This window comes from Dreissena polymorpha, chromosome 2 (genome assembly GCF_020536995.1).
Source record: "Dreissena polymorpha isolate Duluth1 chromosome 2, UMN_Dpol_1.0, whole genome shotgun sequence".
Lineage (NCBI taxonomy): Eukaryota > Metazoa > Mollusca > Bivalvia > Myida > Dreissenidae > Dreissena > Dreissena polymorpha.
Genome location: NC_068356.1, coordinates 63,465,054 through 63,489,906, shown reverse-complemented (window position 1 = coordinate 63,489,906; position 24,853 = coordinate 63,465,054). Strand labels below are relative to the sequence as shown.

Genomic DNA, 24,853 nt, shown 5'->3' with positions numbered 1-24,853 from the left:
GTATTTTCTCTTTTCCGCCATCTTGAATGTGTATTATTGTATGACGTCATTCATTGAAATTGTGCTAAATCATATGTCATTCATTGAAGATTTGCTTCGTCATGTGACGTCATTCATTGAAACATGCGTATGACGTCACCTTACTACGAGTATAAATAGGGCCAAACTGTCGTTTGGTTTCAGTTCCGTTTTGGCACTCAGTGGAAAAGGAATTGATAACGAGGTTAGATGACTAGATTTATCTTTTAGGATTAGGTAATGAATAACATCAGAGATGAAACTTGAGAAATGATTTTTATGTAAATAAAACGATAAGTTATGCAGTCTTTTATTTTACTTTACTCAGTAGGATAATTTGTGATGTTGTCACCGTCTGACGGCCACCAGACGGACCGGCATTACAATACGTATAATAAGTGTTTTCTTGTTGATTTACAACAAAATCACCAAGCAATAAGTCAGACTGAGTTGTAGAAAAGAATTACTTTGCACGAAAAGTATTAAATACAAATAAAATTGTTCTTATTGATTATGATATGTTAGACTTTCTCAATAGTATTTAACAATAATATAGGTCGCTTATAAGACGTTTAGGCTGTATCACCTTTTTTGAAAATCGGACACACATTTGCTATTTTCAAACAGGAATGCATTTTGTAAGTATTAAGACAAGGTTTTTACATTTCACACAATTGGTATCTAAATAGACGCATCGCATATTGACTCGGTTACCTTTAATATAAGGACCGATTGTTGTTCCTACCTTAACAAATGTAGAGTAGATGAGTTAATACTTACTCATGCATTTCATGAATGGACCGGAGACTGTAAGAGTTTGCATTTTTGGATAGATGGAAGAACGTGTTAGCTGGCGTACATAATGCGTTAAATCATGATGTTGAATAATTCATGTATTTTACATGTGGACGATTAATACCAACTGTGATAAAGAGATCGTTCTCTGGCTAGCACGAACGAAATTTTATAGAATGCATGTAACATCTACCCTATATCACACAATAAATATACACGTTACACAGTACAGACATTGATTGGTGGTAAATGTAGCTCAGGTTTTATTCTTAACCCATTAATGCCTAGTGGACTGTCCCATCCTTCTAAATTGGATCAATTTATTTCCAAAATTAGGTATGTCTAGTAAATTCATTTCTATATTTAGAATATTTCTTACAGAAATCGCCTTAAGCATACAGCGCAGACCCTGATGAGACGCCGCATCATGCGGCGTCTCATCTGGGTCTACGCTGTGTGCCAAGGCCTTTTTTCTAGGCGCTAGGCATAAATAGGTTAACCCTTGTAAGATAACATCAAGAATACAAAGCAAAACCACAAGCGATAAAAACCACAACAAAAATATATTTGCAATCGAAAGTCGAAACATGTATAGACGCCGTCGTTCACGATTTGCACTAATTTTCACCCTGTTAATCTCACAAACGTAAACAGCAAACAGTATATTAATATCGCTGATTTACATGCGGATTTACATGAGGAAAACACGTTGTCATTGCTGGTTTCGCCAGTAATTGGGACGCTTTGTTGCAATGAAGGATTAAAAAAATCCGCGCACATGTAAACGCCAAAGTTTGCCCTGGTTATCTTTAAAATTGTCAACTCCCCACCATTGAATATATGAGTAATTTTAATATTCACTGTCGTTAGTCCGTGTGCTTTGTAGCACTCATTTGGGTCAAATGTACACTCACCGAGTTCAGTTGTAATAGTGTTACTATCAGTAAAATAAAATTGAATTGTGTCGTTGGCATAACATGTCAGTCGAACATCTCCACCCAGGATTACTTTAGAAGAAAGCTCCATCGTTACCGCACATCCCGCTGAAAACAACAAGAGAGGACGCTAAACCTTAAACGCGATACCAAACCAAGCTTACTTCTTCGATAACATTATAAATTTATTAAATAAATATTGAATTTGTTTCATGCGCGAGATCTTGAAACAAATATAACAATAATCGTATTATTGGACCAGCACCTGTGTTTTATGTTCAACGTTTAAAGCCACATAAGTACTCAACATCAACCAATATTTCGTAAAATTGGTTTAACCCATAAAAAATGTCCCTTATTGCAATAGCCAAATTTCAACGCTAGATGTGGTTTGGTAACATAGATTTAATGAGATACGAAATGCTCGCTTTAATGTTTTGCGTCACTATATAATCGATGTGAATTTCCCGCGACGATATCCGAACATTTACAAACAAGCTGGAGATTGGCTTCGGGCGGTGTCAGAAGCACGACGTAGTTCTCGTGAGCTGCCCGAATCCAATCTCGTGTTCGCTCGTAAATGTTCAGGTATCGTCACGGGAAATTTAAATGGAATATATTGTAACACAACAAATTAAAACGAGCATTTTGTATCTCGTGTAATCAATGTTACCAAACCACACACTGCATTGAAAATTTGACGATTGCTATAATAGCCCCGTCACACCGGACTGGTGTCCTTACGGCGACCTAAGACTGTGTTTCTGGAAATTTCTGATTGTCGTAGTAAGGACGCCAATTACTTTTTCGGTAAAAATGCTGTTTTTCGCCTTGCCGTCACACCAGCGTCCTGGTTTATGGCTTTCTGCGCGTCCTCACGGCGTCCTTAATACGTCCCTAAAGACGCACTGGGGTCGCAGTAGGAACGCCATAGTCGTAGTAGGGTCGCAATAGACGCCTTAAGGACGCAATGAAGTCGCAGTAAGGACGTCATAGTCGTTCTGAGGACGCAATAGACGTAAAGGACGTAACATGTTCAAAGTGGTCGCCGTGGGCTCGCGTCCTGAGCAATTTTCGGCGCCTTCACTGCATCCTCTTGCGTCTTTATTGCGTTCCTCGAACTGGGTCGCCGTAAGGACGCAGTAAGAACGCCAGTCCGGTGTGACAGGGGGTATAAGGAACACTGATTTTGAATGTTTTAACTTTATTTTTCGAAAATAATAATAATAATAATAATAATAATAATAATAATAATAATAACAAAACTATATATAGTATTAATACTTATTAATGGTAATATAATAATAATACAATTACAAAAAGGAAAAACTTACAGGATGTATAACAAGCCAGGAAGACAAACACTATCTGAAAAAAAACACAACAGAATTACACACACACGCTATCCCAATACTGATTGCTTGACTTTGAGCATAATACACTAATACACAAAATGTCATGCCATTAATGTTACAGCAGGTATCCATTCACGAATGCATGCATATGGAACGCCATAGCTGTCTTACGTTGTTACATTTCTTTCTGTCTTCTTTAGAATGTGTCATTTTATGTCAAACCGTCGTAATATCTTGTCCATATTTGTTGTTGTCTTGTCGAAACACAGTCGTATTACGTAAAACCGTCTTGTTATCTTGTCTAAATGTGGTGATGACTTGTCTAAATACAGTCTTATTATGTCAAACCGTCTTGTTATCGTGTCGAAATGTAATGTTGACTTGTCAAAACACAGTCTTATTATGTCAAACCGTCGAGTTATCTTTTACAAATGTGATGTTGACTTTTCAAAACACAGTCTTATTATGTCAAACATTAATCTTGTCAAAATGTGATATTGGCTTGTCAAACACAGTTCTTTTATGTCAAACAGTAATGTAATCTTGTCCAAATCTGGTACTGGCTTGTCAAAATACAGTCATATCATGTCGAACCGTCGTGTTATCTTGTCCAAATATGATGTTGACTTGTTAAAATACAGTCTTATTATGTCAAACAGTCGTGTTATCTTGTCCAAATCTGGTGCTGACTTGTCAAAATACACTCTTCCTATATCAAACCGTCGTGTTATCTTGTCCTAATGTGATGTTGACGGTTTGCCAATTCAACACCACATTTGAACAAGATTACACGACGGTTTGACATAATATGACTATATTTTGACAAGTCAGCAACATATTTGGACAAGATAACACGACTGTTTGACATAATACGACTGTATTTTGACAAGTCAACATCAAATTTAGACAAGATAATACGACGGTTTGACATAAGGACTTATTTTGAAAATTCATCACCACATTTGAACATGATTACACGACTATTTGACATAATACGACTGTATTTTGACAAGTCAACACCACATATTGACAAAATATCACGACGGTTTGACATAATAAGATACATTCTAAAGAAGACAGGAAGAAATGTAACAAAGTAAGACAGCTCCGGCGTTTCATACATGCTTATAAGTAGATGTTAACATCTCATGGGTATAGCACGTATATATGAATCATTGTCGATATTACGTGAATTGTACTTAACAAAATACTTGAAGTAGTGAGGCACTTTTTGATAGGTATGCATAAATACTATAAACACAGACGAAATCCGAGTGCACAAAAAGTTTTTCAATTATAAAATGATCCAACATGTATCGCTATAGTATAAACACAAAATATCAAATGATATATCACGATGTTAATTCAGTTTAGGTTCTTCAATTAATACAAACAAGTGTATGATATTATAATAAATTAGCAATTCCTAATGTAAAGCAAATATTCATTTGTTTATTTTGGGAATACTTCTTTTAAGAATATCAACACCTTAGTTTTATAAATGGTAGAAAAGTATCATGTGATCAACACAATCAAGTATTAAAATATATGCTCTGTCGTAGACGATAACGAATAAAAAACGATAAAGAATAATAGGTGAGTGCTTAATGCTGATATGTCATTAAGTGAGGCATAGATGACTTGATACTTGTGACTTGTCGAGATGTTGGTATGACGTATAAATACACTTCTCGAGGTCGCCGTGGCGTAGTGGATATGGTGTCCGCCCATAGACCGGGAAGTAACGAGTTGGATCCCCATTGTGGGAGCAATCTTTCGATCGAAAGATACCAAGTACTGGTTCTTAGTCCCAGGAAACGGACTCGATAGCTTTAGGCTTTCGATGCAAACACGCTTACATAAATAGGTTTATATTAAACTAAACACACTTATCTCCTTTCGACAAATACTGATCATTTTAAGTAGCAAACCATGGTCACGTGTGTCTGTTTTATTTTGAAAAATAACAACGGAATATGTATGAAAAAAAAAGAAAAACAGGTATTTAACGAAATCGTTTAAATAAACTCGGTGCCTTCTTACTAGCAATCTTTCGACGAGACGAAAATACAGCTCTTATTTCGTCTACAGAGACGTGCTGTAAGATAAATTATTGGTTGCGACGAATATGAGTAGTGCCTATGTTAATACGTGTCTTCAAACAAGTATTTGTTTATCTAATGCATACGATTTGTTAGTTATATGTAACAAACATTTTCAGCATTGCCAGTGGAAATTTACCTTATGTTCCATTTGAATTTCGTAACCATCCAGCAGGAAAATGCACACTTTTTACTTCGACAAGGTTTCAAATGGCACCAACTGAAAATAAACAATCATGAAAATGTATTGTATATTTAATAATTATATAGCATAATACAAACAGACATACAACAACAGATAAAACGACAACACAAGCTGCATCCACAACAGCACCAACAACAATAATAACAACAAATGCTACTACTATTACTTATACTATCACTGCAACTACTACAACTACTACTATTATTATTACTACTATTACTACAACTACTTCTACAACAACTATAAGTGGTAGTATTTTTCCCGATTTGAATTACGTTCATGTTGTACGTTTGCATATGCATTAAATACGATATATTATGAAACAGCAAATAAGGCTTTGGAATTGTTTTTAGTTCTTGCAATTAAAACGTGTGGGTTTATACTCTAAAACGTTTACCAGTATCAGTATTACTTTAAAATGGGGTGCAGGACGAAAATACCATTGTCGCAAATACTGCCGGGTTCATGCACGTATAACCATACGCAGGTTCATTGATTCCCACCCAAGCTAATGTGACCTAATCATGACACAAGTGAAAAGAAAAAAGAGTTTTTGAAATCCAAATAATATCTATTACAAACATCAGTCAGCTTATGCTTATTGACACGTAAGCATATATTAAGCGCTAAATTTAGTGTTATTTTTGTGTGTTGGTTATTTTCAACAATTTAAAGATATATAGTTCTTGATTCAAGTACGGAAACTAATATATGTATCGCAATCGTATTTTAATACATATATGAATAATGGTCAGAACTATGTTAATACGTGTTTTATTATCGCGTAGTATTCAAATTTCGAATTGCAAATACTTATCGCTAATTTGCGTTCCTTTACTTTTGTCATGTAAAGGACGAGTTTTATATTTTCAAATATGCAAATTTCTGTCACATTTTCAAACCATAATAACAGTTTGCTTAAAATGTATAGAATCAGTATTATTGTGAACATTATGTGTTTTATACGAAGGTTGTTGGTAATGAAAGCAACGTGACATTCAGCAAGATGTGAGCGCATCACTTCCATTGATTATATTTACATCATCGACCTTCATTTTTCAATTTAAAATGTTTTAATGTCTTGGCGGTGAGTCATGTTAAAATATTGTATCTGCGCCACTTTCAATTATTCATTAATGTGAAATTGTACTCTAAAGAAATGGATCAGCATAGTCCGTGTGTAGCATGTCAAACAGTTAGATATCAAACAGTAAATAAACATTACCCCATCCACTAAGGTATACATGTGTTACAATATTACATGATGTTGGTAGCGTGTTGAGTGTATATGATTATTCAAAATTGGCATTCGTGCACAGATCACTCCACCATGAATGCTTCCCAATAATGACTCACAACGTTGCCAAATAGACTAACACCACAGAGTCTGGCATATTATACATGTCACTATAATAAAAGATTATCTTATCTTATCTTTTATTGCAAATCCGCTTGGCACAGAACAAATACGTAAAACAGACACTATGCATGAAACTGTGGCAACTGCCAGAACTTGTTATTTGATTAAATACAGTTTAATGCAGTTCCAAACATCACTGTTAGATTTGAGAACTCCATTAAGTGAAACATTTACACGCACAAATAACCACCCTAAAAGTATAACCAAATGCAGACCAACACGTGCATTTGCCTATGTGCGGTTATTTCAATCCGATGTTAATTTTGCCTTAATCCTTATCCTTCGTTCACAATTTTTCACAAGAACAGTGTCGATGGAAGTATTTGTCCGTTTTTAATCAGATATATAGTAAAATATAAAACATTTCATTTCAATAACCATTGTATAATTATACTGTACGCCACGACTTTAGTTAAACAGAAACATAAATGCCACTAGTCTATATTATGACTGTATTGACATTTTCTAACCTTAAAATAGAGCCAAGGAATTTTGTTAATATGTGCATGCGCAATCGAGTAATCCCTTTTTTTACAGAGATTTTGTTGACACGTCTTAAATATATGTTTTCCATTCTATATTTTATTCGCATGCTGTAAACGAAAACTATTTTTATAACGCTGATTTTGAGAATAAGAAACATGACAATTCCGATAGCTATTTTTTATTTAATTTTCCGAAACGTTTAACAGTGATCGTTTTCCTGTATCCAGCATATTATTCCTTCAAACACAATGTCTTTTGCACAATAAAGCTAAGCAATTTGCTACGCAATGCAGTTTTTAACACAGTGAGCATACTTCACATAATAAAGTTTAAGAATACAATGTGAATTGATTTGTAAAGCGGTACGACAATAAGCATTGATCGCGTGTGTACTTATTGATTTGTATTAGTCGATTATACTATAATTAATACCTGGCAATTTACGAAAACAATATTCCTTCTAATTAAAGGCTTATTGCGTTTGATTTGTTTTTGAAGTCTTGTAGAGATTGACCAGTGTCGTATTTAACTAGATGATGATAAGGCATATATAAGATTATTGATTGCCATATACCAGTCTTCCAGGTAAGCTGATATTTGTGTTTATTTTACTTGATAGTTCCTCGAAAAGCGTTTACTATGTTAATTTTTAGATTTAAAATTGTGCATTTAACAAATAGATTTATTAAAAAGGATAAGCTTAGTATATGGTTGCGTATGTATGTTGTACTTTGGATTAGACAGCTTACAAGATGGATATAAGTGAATATCCATCAGGTGCTGTCAACCAGCACTGCTTCTTTCTTTAAACTACATTAGCTATTTATGTTTTCATTTAGTCTCAAAATAGATTTCTAGATAGTGTATACTGACCTTTTAGTTGGCTTGTTATGTGTTAATGATTTAATAATTAACTAATAATTGTGATTAAGTTGAATAATTACTGTTAATATAATGCATATACATACTTCTAGAAATTGGAACCATTCTGCCAAATAGGGTTTATAGCCGTAGGTATTTATTTAATTAATATTGAGTATACATTCTGCGCATAGTACCACACGGTGTGTGTATTTAAAATGTGTTACATAGATTTATATTATTACATTCGGATAATTTAATCGGAATTTTGGAGGATGCGTGTTGCTTTAAGAAATAATCGATTTTTATTTCCACGAATTGAAATAAAAAAGAAAATAGTCTAAGGGATATATAATTGCACCATAGCTCAATAAAAGCCAAACATTTAATTAACTACATGTAAACAATAACATATGAATAAATAATCTAATAACTAATTATAATGACAAAGATCACGGTCTAAGCACATATCCTTACTTGCATATTGATGGCCTACGTATCTCTAATTTGAGAGTGGGTGTTTTTTGTCTGAAGAACTATAAGCAATCGTATAACTAAAAAATACAAATATTTGTAAAAAGCAAACATGTTTTATCCGATTGCTTTGTCATAATAAATTATTATTACAATAGCAATACAATTTTACAACGAAACAGATCAATGGTCCCGTATTATGCGCTAGGTATATGTATAAGTAAACTATGAGAATACGAAAACGAACATGAGGCAATCCCAAAAAGAATTCAAAGACTCAAACAACCTGAACCATCCGCATGAAACTTTTTAATTTAAGTTATCAAATAATCCAATAAAACTATTCATTAAGCTCCAGCTATCATGCAGAGCAATACAATGTCCATATTTACAGTAAAAATCTCATTTGAGTGTAACTATCTTACAAGTACATGTATGTTCATGTCCACTCTATTCGTATAATAAGTATACAATTCATGAAATGAGAAACCTAAGAAACGATACGTTCCTTTAGATGTATGTCCTATATTTAATACACCAGGAATAAGTTCCTACGAGTACTGGGACAGAACTTGGCTACATGCATATGCTCTTTCTATCATTCAACAACGCATATAGGGCTCACAATTCGTATCACAAGTTCCTACAAATGCTTGCAGCAAAAAACATTTATATCGAAAATGCCATTCTATTATTCATACGGTAAGAACTAACTGAAAATTAATTGGACTGTAATTAATTCATCATATGCCCATTTCACAATATAATACTACCTTTTAAGAATCATTTAGTTAAAATAATATCGTGCGGGAACACACAGAAAATCTATAAAACATGTATTAAAGGAAATAAAGTTATAAACATAAGTATCTGATATTTCACGCGGAAGCAAATATTTATTCAACAGACAATGTCTTCATGAACATCATTAGACCTAAAACAGATGCATTCACATCATACATGGAATTCACTTAGACTAGTGTTTATTGCTACAACCATATCACGGCCGTTAACCACGGGCGCCAAGTCTTTCTCGTCAGACAGTTAAAATACATCGATTTTCTGTTAAATACATCTCCATTCCACAACTTAACAAGAGTGCCAAAATGTCACAAGATACGCCCGTGTGAAGGTTTTGGATACCATGCTAAATGCTTGAAATGCACTAAGTGACCTAGTGACCTAGTTTTAGACCCGGCATGACCCATATTTGAACTTTACCTAGATATCATTTTAACACAACCTCTGACCACATTTGGTGAAGATCGGATGCAAACTACTTCAATTAGAGAGCGGACACCATGCTCAATCCTTTAAATGAACTCAGTGACCCCGTGACCTAGTTTTTGACCCTGCATGACCCATGTTCGAACCTGACCTAGATATTGTCTTGATACAACTTTTGACCAAGTTTGGTGAAGATCGGATGAAAACTACTTCAATTAGAGAGCATACACCATGCTTAATACTTGAAATGCAATTAGTGACATCCTGACCTAGTTTTTGACCCGGCATGACCCATATATAAACTTGACCTAGATATCATTTAGATACAACTTCTGACCATATTTGGTGAAGATCTGATGACAACTACTACAGTTAGAGAGCGGACACCATGCTAAATCCTTGAAATGCACTAAGTGACCCCGTGACCTAGTTTTTGACCCGGCATGACCCATATTCGAACTTGACTTAGATATTGTCTAGATACAACTTCTTACTAAGTTTGAGGAAAATTGGCTGAAAACTACTTCAATTAAAGCGCGGACATCATGCTTAATCCTTGAAATACACTAAGTGACCCCGTGACCTAGTTTTTGACCCGGCATGACCCATATTCGAACTTGACCTACATATTGTCTAGACACAACTTCTGACCAAGATTGGTGAAGATCGGATGAAAACTTTTTGAATAAGAGAGCGGACACTGCTGTGGACGCCGCCTTCCCGCCGCCCGCCCGCCGCCCGCCCGCCGCCCGCCCGCCGCCCGCCCACCGCCCGCCCGCCGCCCGCCGCCTGCCAAGGATGAAACTAAAATACGTCCCGTTTTTAAAAACGGGCGTATAAAAATGACATCACGTTTCCAAACGGGTTGTTATTATTTGTTTCTGTACATATGAGGTTGAATAAATCTTCGCTGAATCGCACTACATTGCCCGATTTTTAAAAGAATTCGAAATATGTTGAAAAACAAAACAAAACACATTAAACCTACTCACTCTGTTGAAATTTCATAACATCCGGTCCGTAGCGCCACCTCGGAAGTAGCATTTGCTCAATTATTAATGCATCGCAAAAATGAGGTGGCGCCCGTGATTAACGGCCGTGCATATGCTTGTGGAAAGTGAGGTATCAAGAACGTCCAGATGGTTCATTATAATATCTGCACATATATATTCCGAATGGTAAAATGTACAAATGATTTATAACAAAAATTAAGAGCATAAGTGTATTATTCAATGTCATGAAAAATCCAAAGAATCAACACACATTTTCCTATTTGCATAAACGACCATTTTGTATAACAATGGCTGTACTCCAATATATTAGAAGTAAACCACATAGGTATAGAACAGTACAGCCTCACAATTCTGTTGTAAATGCGCTGTATCGATCTTTACGTACTTGCCCTTAGCCACGGACTGTAGATGAGAGTCAATATACGCTCCATGCTTCAGCATATAGATATAAACAAAGCATGCTATATATAGTTGTGGTTGAAGGCTAGCTTGCACTTCAATAACATACAACACACACTCTGTACGGATATCACCGTAGTCTTAGCATATGTTCACATAGCATATATAAGTACACTATTTATTTCACGCAGGCTAAAACAAAGTAGTTCCTTAATATTATTTGAGAATTCACAGAGAACATGCACATGAAGAATTAGCTAAAAATCTGATCATACAAAGAGTCGCAGTGGTGTACTGAATATGGTGTCCGCCTTGCGATCGGGAGGTCACGGGTTTGATCCCCATTTTGTGAGCTTTCTTTAGGTTTCCCCCAAAGACACCAAGTACTGGTTCTAGTCCCATAAAACGGACTCCAGAGCGTTTCAAATCAGCCTTAGGCTTTCTATGCAATCGAGCTTAAATAAAAAGGTTCAAACTAATATGATCATACAATACAAGATATACAGCAATGGGTTATCAAAATGCATTGCATAATTATTTTGGGAAATTTAGGAAATGTATGACAATATTTCACCAAGATTTTTATCAAATAATGGGATCCAAATATATAGTTATACTATGTATCTCGTCATCCGCGCATTGTTTTCCAATCAACTCGAACACCTATTTAAAATGCTGAATCATTACGAGTTAGCATGTGAAATGTGACTTACAAGTATATAATGATATATACAACTATGATCTAAAAGTATTTTGTATGCTTCTAGATTATGACGTCTTGTAAACAAGGAGGGATTTAGCTGATAAGTTTTTAACGCGCATGTCTACGTTTAGTTCAAAAGTTTAAATGCTGTTTTTCTTGTATATCTTCACCATAGCAAAATTCATTTGCAATTAGATCACATTATTATTTATTTATTTAGTTTCTTTGTAGCTGTTAGATTTGAATGTCGATGTTATGATGTCCATGTAAATTCGCAATGGTGTGTTTTTATTAATACTGGGCTTGGAGTATGTTTGCGCTAACACGTTCAACCTGTTAAGTCCCCTTTTTTTGTTTTCATCGACTGTTCCAAGAATTAGTAGGTTTTTGTTATTTGGTTAACATTTTGAGCTATTAATAAGAGTCATTGCCTATATGATTTTCTAGCCGTTGAGCCCAGTTTAAATGATTTGCTTTTGTGTTGTATATAGGATGTTTGTTTTGTCCTGTATTACATAGCCATTTGGTCACTAATTAATGAAAGACTTCAAGACACTGAAGCTATGCCTAACATAAAAACTTACGGGGTTGAACTATATTTGTTCTTACGATAATGTACTTTTAGCTTTATTTGGCCTTTATTTGTTTTGGTTATACACCGCAACTGTTTACATAATCAAACATCTTGCAATATTTGTGTTATTAAATCAATTAATCTTTTATCATCGCAACACGTATTTGTAATCTGTTTATCGTTGTACATTTGGATTTCAAATGTTTAAAATAACACAAAATTTACAAACACTTAGCGTGTATGAAAGAAACTTACATGTTTGTTTAAACTCCAGTATAGTTGTTAAAGTAAAATATATGCGAAATGATGTTTTTGCCATAACAAACTTTAACAGTAATAGTCTTATGCTATACATCGCCAAATGAATCACGCATACAATTGTTTGTGAGAAACCTTTGAACTTGCCTATGACGGACATCATTGAGCAGTATCCTGTTTTTCTAATTTAGCGACTATAAGGCCAATGTGCATACATGATTAACACAAAATGCTTTCAACTGAAACTATTCCCAGCCGGAATAAAAACCAACACGCATTCCAATTGGTAAACAATTAATGGTAAACTTTTCATCGCATACCTTCTCAACGTGCCATAGCTTCTGATGCTTTAGAATATAAATCGGCATGCTCATTGTATATAATTCTACTGTATGAAAGGCGTGGTTTTTTCTTTCCCGACTGAATAGTCTATTTATATTTAAACAAAATATCGCATCGAAAAAAATCGTTTCTTATGGATACCAGATATTACAAACTAATTATTTCCAGTAAGTAATAGACACAATCATCAATTTAAACTGTACTTTTATACAGACTTTTAAGAATGTTGAAGGGTATAAGACAATTCCCTTAATTGGATACATATTTGAACACAGGAAGTGTAGAGCTCCATTATAATGCAAAGAATATAGTATGCTTATTTCTTCAATTATAAATATTGATTATTCAAGAACGAAACTGCGGTATGAATTGGAAGACTGACACTTTGACAATCTGTGAACAAGTCACTTTGTCTAATGTCAATTCGAATGCACTTCATAAATCACATGCACTCGCACTTAAAATTATATTCTGTTGAAAATATGCTTTGAAATAAATTGCTTTTCTAGTGTTATTTCCAGGCGGAAGTTTAAGTGTTCCAGCTTACCATCACTGTCAAAGCTATATAAATACATACGCAATAGTTTAATTCATAAATTTACGTACAATAAGTGAAATACTGTGGTAATGCAAATCAAGTAAAATTTGAAACGGTTGTAGTTAGCTTCCTTAATTTAATTACTGAATCCTAGTCCGTTAAGTGGTTTGTATATTGTGCGTTTGACTATATGAGCAACTAAATGAATTCATGACGAGTAGTGCACATCTGAAGCAAGTCGTCTTTATTTATGGTACCACGTAACTATTATATCTATATATATCTATCTATCTATATAATATTTGACATTTTACATCAATATATGTATAATATATTAACTATATTTCAATTTTTGCCTGAATGACAGAGAAGCAACATCGCAAAGACATACAATCTTAAAATAAAATCCTCATCGGGATACTAACGTGATCGCCACAGAAGTCGAATGGACGCTTTCTAGAGACAGGTCTGATAATTTGAAATTATCGGGTGAGGATAGGCGTATTCGGCTAAGAACTCTCGGCGTCGTATTCGGAAGGTTCAGTCGAATTTATTTTGTCTGGACACTTTCCAACTTCATCTTGATATGTTTTATTAAATCATATTTGATATCAAATCAACACCAACATTACTGTTAAACTTCTCTCCGAAGATATCATTATTTACACATGTTTAACATACATGTGCAAATTATCATATGGAGATATGCTTACTTAATTCCCTATTATTTTCGTTTAACAGATATCAATACTAAGTTATGATGTATATTGTGCGCATTGATACGTTTCGATATCCAATGCATTGGGAAGCGGACAACTAAAACGAGCGAGGCCAGATATAGGGGAGATAACCCCGGGTTATGGTTAGGGTTAGGGTAAGGGTTAGGGGTCGGATTAGGGTTAAGGTTAGGGTTTAGGCTAACCCTAACCCAAACCCGACCACTAACCTTGACCCTTACCCTTACCCTAGCCCTCTACCCCCCCCCCATGCGCATTACAATACCAGGCCTCGCTCGTTGTCTTTGTCTGCTTCCCCAATGCCTTAGTATGTTCATGAAAGTAACAACAGTGTGTGAAACTGTATGTGTTGAGTGGTTCCAGGTGCGACAGAAGCTGTCCATTTAATAGACCTCAGATGTGATTATTAAATGGGGACATTTTGTTCTATTGAATATACATTTAAATAAACTATAACAGTACATTTATCTTCAACCTCAACATAACACAACCTAAAATAACTTGTATTATAAACTTCTACACTGTACATCTTCAAAACATAAAAATACGATACAAATAAGGAAATGCCATGTGTTAGGCAGAAACAGATTATAAATGTTTGTTTTTTTTAATTTTGGTACAAAAGCTAACTCCCGCAAAACGGTTGCTCATCAAAATAGCACCGAGGCCGAGTCTGCGGCTACGATTCTAATGCCTAACGAGTATCGTTACTTACAAAGTCATCAAACAATGCAGTTACAGTCCCTAAAAGCCTTATCGTAGTTGTATGTCTTTCATAACTTGTTTGCAAGCACTAACGTGAACACACAATACAATGATCCCGGGATGTGAAATGATAACATTTAGTTACTGAAAATAAGATATGATTCTAAAAATGGTATCCAATCAAATTCAAAAAGCCTAGAAGATACAAAACAAAAATATTTGAAATTTCACATCAAATGTATCATCACATATGTTCGAAATATATCATTTAAATATATGTCAAATATCGTAACCTCAAAATAATTATTCGGGTTGATTAACACGAACAGAGCAGTTCTGTTCTGATTAAGATGTTAGACCCACACACAATAAAGATTCATTATAGTTTGTATACACCCTTTAATTTTGAAATTTTGAAACAACTTTATTCTAATACATATGTTAATAAACAGATAATGTCAAACAGTGTGTCAATCATGTACACCATAATTGTTTTCTGCGCAACTAATGAAGTGGTGCCCAAATGTCAATATAGTGTGTTTTATCAGTATAATTATATATTAAAGTCTCTATAACGCTCAAAATCGACAACAATTTCGTAAAGTATTTTGTAAAATAAAGTTTACACCTAAAAGTTCAGTGTTTCCTATAGCAATAGCCACAATTTAAACGCTAGATGTGGTATGATAACATTTTAGAAATTCAGCGGATGACATTTTAGCAGATGACAAATTTCCCAGCATGCAAAGGGTTAATGTATTTATATCAGTTTTTTCTGCACAGCTTTTTTATAAATAAACTGAATAACCAAAATATTTTTGAAAATAGTAACACAGTTTAGTAATTCATGGCATCAAATGCATGTAGCTGGCGCCAGACAACTCGCCCCAATACCAACTTGCCCCAAAACAAACTCGCATCAAACATATGGTCACTCGCTCCAACCAATTTATTTTCGTGCATCTTATTGTTTCTTTATTTAAAGTATTTTATCTTTATATTCTTTGTTAATTTAGCAAAGCGCGTATATATTTTGATAAATGTGTATTTCAACAGTGCATTGTATTTTGAATAAATCAAATACAGGTCATCTGAAATGCATGTATCATTATATTTGTAAAAGCCAACAATATTCTGGATATTCCTCTTTTTTCAATTGTTTTGAATATCCTCAAGATTTGATTTCCTGAATGTCGAAGAAAACTTATAAGATAATAATACCACATATTTACAACTCACTTTTTAAATAGAGACCATAAATAGTTTTAAAAGTGGTTTAAATTGTGTATTTACTTTTTCAATAGGATACAACCATAATTAAACCAAGAAGTTTATGAAGAAGGGATCACTGGATGTTGTCACTTTGGTACAAGAAACAGAAAAGGTATACTTATTTAGCTGCATTTTTTTTCTGTTGATTTCATTTGAGAATATTGAAATAATTTGTAGATAATGTTTTTAGATATTCAGGCAAGTTGAGATTTCATTGAAAAAAATATATGTCATATCACAATATTCTTGAATGGAAACAGAAAAAACACAGTTCAACGCACTAATTGTTGATATATAAAACAAAGTCTTTGTATGTAAAACTATGTTGCTACATGAGCAAAGAATTTAAAAAATGATCCTACACTACACTAGGTGAATATTGAAATTTTACAAAAAAACTGACAGTATTGTTAAAAAATGTTGTCATGAAAAATAACAAAAATTCTATATGTACATGTAGCTACATCTTGTGTCAAAATTCTTAGCTTTATGTTCAAAACATTTATTGTTAAATGCAGAAATGTTTTTTCAAGGATATCATAGACCACCTTACTTATACGGAAGCATAGGAGCTGTTGAAGGAAATTGCTGCCAGACAGTCAGCAGTTATCACTGACAGCCTGTCCTGGCCCAGCTTGGACCATCCTCAAGCTAACCATGATGGTGTGTTTGCAAGAATTGTCCATTTGGTAGACCATGATGAAGAGCAGCTTTGTTGTGGCATGGCCTGAAAATACTGTACAAGCCAGAGACCAGTATGTTTACTGTTGTTGAATATGACCCATTTTTCATGTTTATTTTTCTGTGGGCCTGTTTAACAGAATTAATAATGCACTTTATCTATTTCAAATAATTTATTTGTCTGTGGGCCTGTTTAACGGAATTAGTAATGCATTTTATCTTTATCAAATATTGTTGCTTGTAATATGAAAATAGAACACGTAAAACTACTCATGTAATTGTCTCAGCTTAAAATCAAAATTGTAGAAAATATAACTCATTTACTGTCGAAACAGTGGCCATTATGTTCCTGCATCTTAAAAGTTGGACAATAACAGCTAATATATATATATATTTAGCAAGGGGTTTTGAGTTTTTTTATGTGTTCATATTTTTCAAAAAAAGGTTAAGTGGTGACTGATCCTCTCACCGTCCTTATCCAGGAAACGTTTCGGAACAACGTGTTGGCACTGAAGATGTGAAGGACACAGATTGATCACAGTACATCCTTTGGATACATGGACACCTTCAACGGGACGACAACAAAACTGTACCTGCCTTTTTTTGAAAGGAAGTAGTTAATATGATTATTGTAAACAGCTTTTCTAGTCTTGTTGTTTAAGAATGCTTGCAACATTTAAATGGATAAACGGTTGTTTTAAATTTAAATCTTCAGTAATGCATTCTTTATTAAATGATGTAATCTTATCTCTATCAATAAAGTGTAAATAATAAGAACATAATTATCCTTTGTATACAAAATGAAAACCAAGTTTACTGTTCTATTAATCATTATTTATTTATCTTGCTCTTTTGTCAGAAATATTACTGGGGCATACATACAGTATTCCTTAAATAAAAGGGGCAGTTCTTAGAAAATTAACATGTATTTTAGCAATGCATATTCAAACTTTTGCCAAATTTATAACCAGCAACAATATGTAAGTATTATAATGTAACACAAATTAATACTATGAATTTACTACTGATTTTGCCGTGTCTGTCATCAAATAAGCATGTTTTACTGAAAGTTTCTTAAAAGATGTTATGTGGAAGACTTAATCAATCATTTAATAAATATTTGAGCCTCGCTCTGGGAAAAGGGGGTTTAATGCATGTACTTAAGGTTGTCCAAGATTAGGCTGTGCAGACTGCACAGGCTCATCAGGGGCAACACTTTCCGCCTTATGTGGATTTTCTGTAAGAGACTCCCTTTCAACAAAAAATACAATAAAGCAGCAATTGTCTGCCTGATTAGTATGATCAGCACAGGTTAATCTCGTACGACAATTTACGCATATGCATTAAGCCCCATTTTCCCAGGGCAAGGCTCACCTATATAGGTTTTAGCTGTCTATATGCTCTTTAACTTTTGAATCATTATGCAGTTTCATATAATAATGTATTATGAGTCGTTTTTAATTGATGCGTATTCTTTTGTTCAGTGTTGAACTCAACATGTATTATAATAAGGTGTTCACTTAACATTCTTGCAGTAATGTTTTGCTCTGTAATATACAGGTAATAATAAATCAAAATTGAACAACTAGCTTCTTATTTCTTCATGTTATTTATTAAAACATTTTAAACCAAACAACAAAATCCATAACATAATGAACACAAAACATAATACTCTATATTCATGAAACAAAACTATGATTGATAACATTTTGAATAAATGTTTCCAACTTTCAACATTTGACAGATCAAATTATATCTGAATTCCACCAATTTTTTATTTATGGATAAACAGCACTTTATCATCTTTATGACAGTTTATGTAAGGCTATTACAATAAATGGTTGTTTATAGACTGATAAACAATGGAAAACAATACATAATCTATATATAGCATTGTGCTTTGATGTCATTGTTAATGGAACATAAACAAATGTGGTGTGCAGCACGCACTCAACATTGACTATACCTAAAAGAGTCAATAATTCCTGTTCATAGTCTTTACTTGTGACGAAAAATAAGGAAAATGCTGAGATCAGTGTTTATTTAGGTATTTGCCAGACAAGGTTTTCACAAATTCTTCTGTTTCATAGTGACCTATGATCAAATACTTTGGATCCTCTATTGTAATAACAAAACAAGTAATTCACCATATTTGATCATGGGTCTTCCATAAAAAAACTTAACACAAATCATGATACATAACACCTATAAGAGTCAACAATTCCTGTTAATGGTCTTGACTTGTGACAAAAAAATCTGGACCTTGGCCCATTGTTTATGTAGTTATTTGCCAGACAAGGTTTTTATTTTTATTATTTTTAAGGTTTTATTTTTACTTATTCTTCTTTTTAAGAGTGATTTATGATTGAATACTTTGGATCCTGTATTTCATAACAAAACAATTAACAAAATTCACAATACCGTACACACTTAAAACTCGAATACATATTCACATGGCATTTCAGGGCACTTGTATGCTATGTTCATCAGTCTTTTATCAATGCTATTTCTGACCTATGTTTATAAGCAGTTCACTTATAAAAATCACATTTTATCACCATGATGATGACAGGACAGTCGACCATAATGTCACACATTTGGTCACGCCTTCATATTACACAAATAAATTCGAGCATCATTTCAAATACTAAAGTCATCTATTGACTGAAAAAACAGCCAGGGTCACACATGCACTTTCATACTCAATGGTATACATCCTATAAAACCATGCTGCCAAATTCACACAACATGTTCCTACCCATAGTCAGTTATCATTGATTTCAGCTTTGTCAATTTTTTATTCATAATAATGGTATGTTGAAGTTAGTTAAAACAACATAGTTACATACACCATGAACCAATTTGTATGAATAAATCTTCATATTGTTTCCGGGTTGCTTGCCCGTTACCTATTGGATATTGCAGCTCCTCATTAGCCGCAGGTGGATATATAAGGGGCAATTGTAGAGGCAATCAGCTTTGGATAAGCTGAATCAAAAACGAACTTTGATCGAAGGGTTTTTCCTTGATGATCTCTGTGTACTCAGTGCATGAACGTTTATCCCTTCTTTTCATTGATTGGCACCACCGTCCAATTGTTGGCTGCCTTCAATTTACTCTGGAATAACATATAAGCATATTTGTAATTTTGTAATGTACACTAAAACTTATCATAAAAACTATGTATGAAATTTGTTTGCTATTTTAAACATTATTTTATTCATATCATGCCGATCAGGTAACATACCAATACTTTTCTGGGCTACTTGATTCACCAGTATTAACTTATGAACCTACCAATACTTTTCTGGGCTACTTGATTCACCAGTATTAACTTATGAACCTACCAATACTTTTCTGGGCTACTTGATTCACCAGTATTAACTTATGAACCTTCCAAAACTTTTCTGGGCTACTTGATTCAACAGTATTAACTTATGAACCTACCAATACTTTTCTTGGCTTCTTGATTCACCAGTATGAGCTTATTATATGATGAAGTTATCATACTTGAGTCACTAACTGACAATTACTGTACTACTAGAGATTGGAGGAGAATGGCATTAATAATTTCATGACCAATCACATTGCAAGTTATCTGAACGGTTCAGAAAACAAACCAGCTATCGGAAGCCTCTGGTTTTCATAACATAAATAGTTTCTGGTAAAAAAAATGATAAAGCAATTATATTACCAAAGAACTTTAGGAAGCACAAAGAATCTTATTGAATATAAATATATTATTTTATCAATTAAAATATGCTAAGACAGGGTTGTTTGCATTCTCTAAGTAAGATGTTATCTCTCCAATTCCTGACACATGACCAGGTGTGGTACTTCCTTGTGACACAAATGACAGGCCAGGACCTGGCGGGGGCTGATGACTGTGCATAGGTGAAGAGTTTGTTGTTCTAACATTATGCTGAACAGTCAAACTTGCAATAGTTTGGCCGGCACGTCTTCCAAAATACCATAAAAAGAAGGTTGGTTTTAGAATATAAAATTGATAACATATCAATTTAAAGAAACAACAAAATTGATGTTAAAATCAGGGAATAAACTTTATAATCATATAATCATATCATGATAATTTATTACATAATATAACATATACATTTGCATACCAGTATATGTTATAATATAATATATACCGAATAAATTATTCATTCATAATTCATCATTTATCATTAATTTTATGCTTCATTTGACTCGTGCTGGAGTGTTCCTTATAAGTTATAACGAATTCATTAAATTGATACGAACATCTTGGCATAGGGGCATAAAGGCTTATTTTAAAATGCGCAATGAAGAAATTATGTAATCAGTACGTATCTGGTTTCGTTGCATAGTATAATATCCATACAATAAAACTAAATACCTATCCAAACTTTTGCTAAAATTCCTTTGTTAACAGGCAACACTTGCCAAAAACTAAACGTAGCTTCTAAAATATGACTTACAATTCGTGTGTTTAAGCCATTACCCTGTCTTCGTCTCTTCCAACGATACTCCTATGGTTCTGCAAACACTCAGTCTTGTCGCCAAGATTGAATAAATTCAAGCGATGTCGCTGGCTCCGGCTTTTGTTTCTCTTTTTTATATTTTCGATCACAGAAATGAGAAACATTGTTTGTAAACCAAAAGCAGATAAGCGCAGCGCGCATGCGCATGCTGCATTCTGGTATACTAGTTGGGATCCCGTTTACAATTTCTGACTAAAAATAACTCATTTCGCGTCTGAGACGCTTTATAATTTTCAGGTTTTCAAATCGTCAAAAGTTGCATTTAATGGAAATTTTAGAGCATGGAAACAATTTGGTATTTTTTTAAGCAAATATCATGACTACAATGATAATTTGCAAATCCGAAACATTTTGTTCAATTTTGTCAATTTATCAAAGTGTGAACAAGTCCCTTTAATCATTTTTCTATCATCCGTGGTCGAAAATAAAATGCTCAATGTAGCGTCTACTGCTTTAAATACAATGTTTAACTGTACTTGGCGTTCGTCGCTTTACGACCGTTATTTCCCATTGTTTTCTCTCCGGGTTAAAAACGGTATTGTTTACACAATTGTTTTTGCGGAGATCGAAAATCTAAGCGGTCGTGATACAACGTATGCGGCGGGTCTTTATTAACCAAACATCTTGTTTTTCGTATTGCCAGCTATCTCAAGTGGACACGCAACATTAAGTGTAATTATTTTCTTGATCATTTGAATGTGTGACGGTGTCGTGAACCCTGTTCAAATTGCACTTACACATTGAGGATGATTCAAGCTTCTTTCAATACAATAATATTACAGTTTCGGGATTGAAATGCTTAAGTGATGCCACTAGGAAACTGATTCTAGTTCTGCATTTAACAATGTAATTTAACGTCCTGTCAGTGATTTAACACTGAAAGCTATTTAGAAAACAGGAAGTAATTAGCTAAAATATGCCATTTACATTCATGTTATCAATTCACAACTGAATGGCTATTCAGAAAGGTGTGACTCATACTACAAGTAATACTAGCGGTGGTGGTGGTGGTAGTTGTGGTAGATGTGGTAGTTGTAGAAGTAGTAGTAGCAGCAGCAGCAGCAGTAGTAGTAGTAGTTGTTGTTGTAGTAGTAGCAGCAGCAGCAGCAGCAGTAGTAGTAGTAGTAGTAGTAGTAATAGTAGTAGTAGTAGTAGTAGTAGTAGTAGTAGTAGTAGTAGTAGTAGTAGTAGTAGTAGTAGTAGTAGTAGTTCATTTGTTAAAAGTTTTAATACTTTAATTAATTAAAAACTCAATAACGTAAGCATTAAAATCAAGCTTCTGGTGTCTGTCCCATTATTCTATCTGATAGTGTAATCACAACATTCAAGCTTAATTTTATAATTATATGCATGTTTGCGTGGGGAGTCTGATCAAAGGCGTGAGTGCATATCTGGAAAGATGATTTGACCGTGCAATACACAGGTAAGGCGAGATGCGACACCTGCTTTTATTTCTGCAGCGACAGCTGTTTTTATTGCGATAACTCCGTGCTAACTCCGTTATCGCTCGCTTTTAAAAACGATGCATGTCAGGCTTGAGTGTTTATATTTTCATTTTCATACGATAACGACAAAAATGGTTCTCGAGATCGCGTGCGTTAAACAGGAACGTGTGCATACAAAGACGCGTTTGTTACATGGATTACCTTTGTTAACACTGATTAAATTGTGTTCAACACATTACATGTATTCATTGTATTGTTGTTCATTTAGTTTGCACAAGAAATTGTTTTATAAAGACTGGTACATATAAATTATTGATATAAAATTGAAAATCAGTGTTCAACATTTTTCAACACAATGTACAACATTGTAGTAACAGTTTGTTTAAATTATATATTTAATATACAATTGTAAACGTTGTCCAAATTAATAATATAATGCCATTTCGATTCAGCACACTCACTAAATATAACTTTTATTATTAATAGTATAGACAATATTGAGGAACTCCTCGCATGATAGAGACCAAGCAGTCAGTCAAAACAAATTGAACAGACCGAATTCACTGCAAAGAAAGGAGGACAACCGTGATACGTTATGTCTTCTATTACACTGCACATTTAAAGCTTGAATATGCATTTAATATGTTAAAACAATTATACAGACTATGCTCAATACATCTTTTTAAAGAAATTATTTAAGGTGTCGTCTTATTAACGTTTAACTAATTTCTTTAAGTACAGAACATATCAATGACATCATTTCAACTGCCTGAGCTAGGTCAAAAGCTGTATAAACTTTAAGACAAAACATATTCTTTTTTAGCAAACGTGACCATTTAGTCAGGTTGCATACAACTCTATTTTAGCGTACACACACCCAAAATACTGCCAGACAGCTCCGGGCATATTTCTATTTTAATAACCGAAATAATGGGCATTAGGCGTTTAAACATGGGGATGAAGAACAATTAAGCAATGTATCGTGTGATCATATGTGTAGCATATAATAGGGGCATGTTTTACAGCTTAGCAAAATTACAATTTATAAAAATATCGCACATTTAAAAATAGTAAACACATTATAATAATCAAAGCAAAATACTATTCCTGACTGAAATATACCAATAGATGCTCGCTCGTTATTTAATTGATATCGGAAAAAATACATCTTTTGTAACGATTTTTATCGATAATTTAAACAAATTTAAAACGTGGATTTCGAACATGGCGTTTTATCCTCCATTTAAAAGCCTGCTTTGTCTAGTGCCAGTGGTTGGGGATTAGATTTTGATTCAGGAGGTCCCGCATACGAATTCTAAGAAAGACACATTACAAACAATATTTTTGCTTGTCATTATAAATATTAAACGATCTAAATGTTGCAGTTATGTTAGAAATTGTATTGTGAAAAATTTGTTTAATACACAGAAATCTTTGAACACGTCTCTTCAAATGTTTGCATTACTGTTGTAAGGTACACGGTGGTTTCGTGAAATTATAAATGAGTCAATTGACGTCAAAAGTCCGTAATTAAACATTAAAAGTATGAATATTTAGCATATTCTTTAACTTATATGATATTATCGTGGGTATAGTCTATGAAACAACTCCCAAATGTTGCATATTTTAAACAAGAAAGCAATCGAACATTAAAATAAATTACTCAAGCGCAAAACGTGTATTTACCTTTAAGATATCCCTTTCAGATCCCTTGAATAAGACGAGCTTTTGGCGCAGGTTATGAGTGAGTCAAAATGAACTATGTTAACATAAAACACATTCAAG

General features: G+C 33.7%; 1 protein-coding gene and 1 long non-coding RNA gene across 3 annotated transcripts in view; one reads left to right on the top strand and one right to left on the bottom strand.

Moving 5' to 3' along the window:
- Positions 1 to 24,853, top strand: part of LOC127867317 (transient receptor potential cation channel subfamily M member-like 2) — a 418,942-nt gene that overhangs the window by 193,063 nt on the left and 201,026 nt on the right. The window lies entirely within an intron of this gene.
- Positions 283 to 24,853, bottom strand: LOC127867331 (uncharacterized). Of its 2 annotated transcripts, none has more exons than XR_008043444.1 (4): positions 12,823 to 12,918; positions 5,345 to 5,425; positions 3,083 to 3,116; positions 283 to 1,856 (listed from the first exon to the last, which is right to left on the bottom strand). It is a non-coding gene; the product is annotated as an uncharacterized LOC127867331 (long non-coding RNA). The 2 variants fall into 2 exon arrangements; XR_008043443.1 differs by lacking the exon at positions 12,823 to 12,918 and adding an exon at positions 24,755 to 24,853 and having other exon boundaries at positions 284 to 1,856.